We start from the raw sequence: 6,000 nt of genomic DNA on the forward strand, positions 1-6,000 counted from the left end.
TGAATGCATCAATGAATCTAGCCAATGCGCTCCCTCTTGGGGTCTGAGGTGTGTCTAAGAACACACTGAGGGGTAAACAGTGATGGATGGAGAAACCACCCGTGGTGGCAGCTGTGTCAACACTGACACCTGCCCCTGGATCTTCTGAGAGTGGAAACAAGAACGGGATATCCAGCCTGCCAGCCCCAACCTTCAGCGGAGGGATCCAGTGAGGCAGCGTCATGGACACAGCTGGATGTAATTTGGGGCAAGAGTAGTGAGCAGTCCCAACTAGAGGGTGTGTAGATCCATTGCCCTTCCCTAAGCTCGTTCTTGGACTACAGCCACTTTGGGATTAGCAAGTCTGTGACAGGAGTTACTCATTCCACATGTTTTAGATTCTCTGTGGTTTCAAGGATAAAGTATAACTTTCTGCTTTTTATTTTCATAGAAAAAGATTAGGACTTTCCTACATTTGAAGAAACAACCAAGCCACTTGGAATCCACATAGGTCAGAGATCCGATGTCAAGGCTACATCCTCATAAGTGGCGGTTGGGGTGTGGGGAGGTGGGGGTGTGTGTGACAGCAGGGCAGGGATGGGGTGGGGCAGGGATGGAGCCTCAGTGGATTTCTGAAAGATGGGATCTGGCACAGAAAAGGATTCGGCTAACCCTATCCTGCACAGCCCCACTCTCAATAGTGGGTCACAGAGTGTCCCAGAGCCCTAGAAATAGTGCTAGTACCAAGCTAGAGGTAATGATAAGGCTCTCTCGGGGCAGAGAGGGCAGTGTACCAGGGAGGGCACAGTTTTCAGAACACTGGGTATCTGCGTTCTGAGTACCCTTGCCACTCTCCTTGGAAGGTGTATTAGCAGGGACTCTGTCCGTGATTCCTGGAAGTGGGACAGCACTGTATTGTTTTTTATAAGTAGAAGAACCAGCTTAAATTCTGCATCATGTTTTAAGTTCTTAAATCACACTGCTTTATTTATTCTGAGCGGGGCAGGGGAGGCACATACACATCAAGGAAAGAAGATAACTTTCAGGCATTGGTTTTCTCCTTGTACAGTGTGGTTTCCCCGGATTGAACTCAGGTTGTCAGGCTTTCAGCTCCCGGGAATTACATCGTGTTTTTAATAGGAGTCTGTTACAATCAGTATCTGTTTTTCTTGCATAACTCTTCTTTTTCTTTTTTTTAAATTAATTAACTGATTGATTCATTTTTAACTTTATTTTTGAGGCCATTTCTGAAGCATCCCAGTCTGGCCTCAAACTTATAACACAGTCTGAAGGTGACTTTAAACTTCTGGTCTTTTTGCCTCTAGTTCCCAAGTGTGTGGCTTACACCATCACACACAATTTATGTGGTGCCAGGGATCGAACCTAGGGCATTGTGTATGCTAGGCAAGAACTCTGTCTCCTGAGTTACGTCCTTGCATATTTATGCAAATAAACGAATAAACCTTACAAGTGTTTTCCCAAATAGCATGAAACTCTCTCAGTCTCGGGCTGTTTTAAATAAGAACACCGACATCACGCTCAGCTGGTTAAATATTATGAGGTTGATGGAAAGTTCAATTTCCTATAACAAACTTACAGTGTGTAAATACAATTTTCTACAATCAACAAGCATCATAGTCTTAAGGTTAAGGGTTATAAAACAATAAAATATTGTAATTAGAGTAGACTATCACAGGAGATCTTCTTGCATACAAATTACTCAATATCAGGATATTGAGACACAAGAAGGGATGTAACTGGAAATAAGATCTTAACTCCATATGGTTAATATTCTCTCTCTCTCTCTCTCTCTCTCTTCCTGTTCCTGCTCTTCTTCCTCCTTCTTCTTCCTCTCTCTCTCTCTCTCTCTCTCTCTTCCTGTTCCTGCTCTTCTTCCTCCTTCTTCTTCCTCTCTCTCTCTCTCTCTCTCTCTCTCTCTCTTCCTCCTCCTCCTCCCTGCCCCTCTGTCTCTGCCTCCCTCTCGCTCCTTTCAAATTACTCCTAATTTTTGCTACACAAAAATAATTATATTCAGGCAGGTGCTCTGCACTCTTCCCCCAGTCCCTGTGTCAATAACTTCTCAGGGTTCCTTATCAATGTCTTATCTATTGCTATTGGAACATGTGATCTCAGATACAGCCTTAAAACCGAGATGAAATGGTAGATTGGTGGATTATAATGTTCTAGGGGATGTCTTAAAAGTGTGGAAATTCCACAGTGGCTCGGTCCACACACCGGAGGAGCTCTCAGGACTGACCTCTGTCTCCTGCCTCTGTCTCCCACGGTTCTCATCGCTGATTTTCTTCTTGACCACCTTGTTTGTTGGTTTCATTCTCTTTACTGTAAACCACCGATCCCCTGTCTTTTTGTGAGAAATATTTCATGTAGTCCAGGCTAGCCCCAAATTCCTTATGTAGATGAGGATGGCTTTGGACCCTGGATCTTCCAGTCTCTGCTTCTCAAATGTCAGGTTTATTATAGGCGTGTCCACCACAACCCAATTCCTCTTTCTCCTTACTGTGAAATTAGTCTTTGGTGTAGACAGGGAAAGGCCACTAGGAGCTTTGACTGGTACTCTCGGAGCATGAGACTCTCAGAGAAGGATCTGATTGGCCCACTCCGCCATGTGCTCATTTCCCAGATGTGGCTAGAGAAGAGAAATAGGCTGGTTTGCAGGCTGGCATCACACACTTTGGGAGCCGGGAGGAAGGACTGAATGGGGAATCAGAAATCCTTAAGACAATATGCAATAAACGGAAGGGATTCACTAATAGAAGGGGTTCGGGCAGATGAACAACTCTGGTTTAGGACAGATAGATGAGAAGTGGTATTTTATTAGTTTGAAAGACACAACGACAGTGTGGTGTTTGTTTATTGAAGCCCGCATAGCGGTGAGGTCCAGGGTTTTAATAACAGGAGAGGGCTTCCCCCGCCCACACTGCACTTCCTGCAGTACTGGAGTGGGGGAACCAGTGTATAGCAGGCAAGTGTTCTGCTCCTGAACCACACCCACAGACAGACCGGAGCTTTTGATTGTGGCGTGTGTGATCAGGGCTCCATCTAAGGTGTATGGAGTACCTGTCTAGATGTGTCAGTTTTTACACTCTTCGACTTCCAGGGCTGAACCAGGTATCAGAAACTGTGTTGGGTGAAAGTTCCTGACCCTGAAATTCTAACACTGTTATCATATATTCCAAAGGTGCAGATGCTGTGTTCCAAAGGCCTCGAGTCACTGAGGCCATCTAATGAGGGAGTGTAGGCTATTGGGCATGGGGAAGGGGTCTGCAAAAGATGGTTGACTGGCAGGGAGGGCCACCCTCAGAAGCTATATTTATAACCTTGAGTCATAACCCAAATCTACCTCACTGTCCTAAGTGAGAACCCAAGAGCCTCAGGAGGAGGGTGTAGAGTTGATGTGTAAAGGAATTAAGCTCTTTTGGCAGGGAAGATACAAAGGCTCCAGTGGCAGCCAGAAAGTCCTACTCCACGAAAGGCTGAGAGCACCCTAGTTACTGGATCCTGTGCAGGATGCCGTGTGCATCATGAATGGAAACAGTTGGTACTGTTTCGAAAGGCTGCCCCGCAGCACAGAGGTCCACGCATGATGAGTTCGGGCCTTGGGGAGGGAACAGATGCTGGGGCTAATTAGGGCATGGTTCCTCTGGTCCAAGATGGCAGAGAATATCCAAATAAAGCTGGACACCTGCGCCCAGCGTGTTACTTTGGGAGCATTGCTCACTCACCAGCCTATTGGACGTGACTCTGAATGGATGCGTTTAGGAAATGGAGCACTTGATCGTTGTCCTTGAAAGACAGACTGAAGAGAATGAAGAGCTTTCTCCTGTGCCTGTGGGCAGTCCACTGGGGGGTCCAGAAACATCCTCTAGGGTGGGTTCTTTTCAGATTATGGGCCTCCGGTTTTGAGACCTCCTCACGGAGACATTGTGAAGTTTGTGAAGTTCATTTTACCATCAGAATTTCTCCTGGCAAGGCAAAGGTCCTTGTCCCAAAGGGTTCACCCTGACCCAAAGGACTTAACAGAATGTCACTGAGCATTCTCGGAGCGCCATATCCAGATTGGAGCACGTAGCGGGGTAGCATACAGTTGCCCTTGTCCATGCTGCTGGATGTACGCTGGCTATCTTGACAGTCAAACTGGAGCCACACCCACTTATTGGTCTTGTCGGGCCTTGACAACAGGGGGCCACTCAGGGACAATCTCAGGATCACCATGGAGTCTCAGGGTGATGCTGCACAGAACACAAGCGGATTTTGAGAGAATATCTGCCGTTCTGGTTTACTGGGAAGCCATTTATCTCACAGGTGGGGGTTGGAGGGACCACAGCTTTGTGGGATGGGGAGGGGACCTGATAACAACTTCCAGGCAAGAAAGGGTTAATGTAGATTCCTGATAATCATGTTTGAACTCTGGGTTGACATAAAGAGCCTACTATGAGTATTTTTTTTTAGCTGAGTGGCATATAGGGCCTCTGCTGCAACCACTCGGTACCATGGCAGAAAATGATATGCAAACAGGTACAAAGCATTTGTGTTGTGTGTAGACCATATGTAAACAAATCATCATGACTGATGCTCCTAAGAGACTATCTACGAGGAAGGTGCTGGGTGAAGTTTGGCTCAGAGGCCAGCTTAGCCAACTTTTCCTAGACAGTATCAGACCTTCTAGAACAGGGTGAGGCATCTACATTTAGGCTCACAGAGAGTGTGTCCTCTCATTGGTTATGCAATTGGATCCTGCTGAGTCTGAAGTTAACCACCTTCGTGACTCGCCACTTCAGAAGCCAATGAGTCTCCCTTTGCCTCACTCTGCACGGCCGTTCTTTTCAATGCTTCTGAGAGGTTCCTTCAAATTCACCCAGCTGCAGAGCCAGACTGGGCACTGGGTTTCAAGACGTAGTCGTCGTAGCCTTAGCTAGGCAGAAGGTAGGTAGCCTGGCAATATGAAAACCTCAGGGCCAGTGAGATGGCTCTGTGGGCAAAACCACTTTCTGTACTAGGCTGGTAAACTGAGTCTACTCCCTGGATCCCTCATGAGGATGAAAGGAGAGAGTCAGCTCTGCATAGTTGTCCTCTGACCTAAATGCACGTGCCTTGGCATGTCCACACCCAGCCTCCTCCTAATAATAATAATAACCAATAAAATAAATATAAGTTTAAAATTTCATTTTAATAAATAAGAAAATAAAACCTCATATCTGACAGGAGACCTGCCAGGTTCTCTTGACAGCTTAAACATGCCGCTGGAAGCCAGAGCTGTTAAGATGGTTCCTCGAAGCAAACCCAAGGGATGCCCTGGGGGAATGGAATCCACAAGTCACACTGGAAATGCTCCAGTGGCGTCAAAGAACAGCCAGCCTTCTTTTTGGTTGAGGAATGAATGTCCAGTGGATGCTGAGGAAAGGGAGGGAGGAAGGCGAAAGCAACCGGGGAGCCTCGGGGATGGGGCCCCACAATGCCTTGACCCCACTATATAAAGCCCTTTCCTCAAGCCTTGCTTAGAGACAGAAAAAGACAAGGGCTGGAGACGTGGCTCAGTCTATAGAGTGGTTGCTTAGCATACATGGAGCTCTGGGGTCCGGATCTGGTACCACAGAGTCCGAGGGTTGTGGCACATGTGTATAGTAATCTCAGCATTCAGAGGCAGGAGGACTAGAAGTTAAAGATCATCTTCAAATACAGAGAGTTCCAGACCAGCTTGTGCTATGTAAGACGAAGAAAGAAAGGGAAGAAGAGGAAGAGGAGGAGGAGGAGGAGGAAGAGAGGAGGAGTGAAGGTGTGAGTCTCCTACCCTGAGGTGAAGGTGAAGAGTCTGGACTGAGACAGACAAGCAGATTTCAGTCTCTGTGGGAGCACAGGGCAACCCACTGGCCATTCCTTTGGGGGGTTGTAGGATGACTGGTTTTGCCCAGAAATCAGTCAGACTTCTGCTTGTCTAAAGACATGTCTCTAGACAATCTTTATTATTATTGTTGTTGTTGTTATTATTATTATTATTATTAA

Source organism: Rattus norvegicus, chromosome 5 (assembly GCF_021556685.1).
Source record: "Rattus norvegicus strain SHRSP/BbbUtx chromosome 5, alternate assembly SHRSP_T2T, whole genome shotgun sequence".
NCBI classification, from domain to species: domain Eukaryota; kingdom Metazoa; phylum Chordata; class Mammalia; order Rodentia; family Muridae; genus Rattus; species Rattus norvegicus.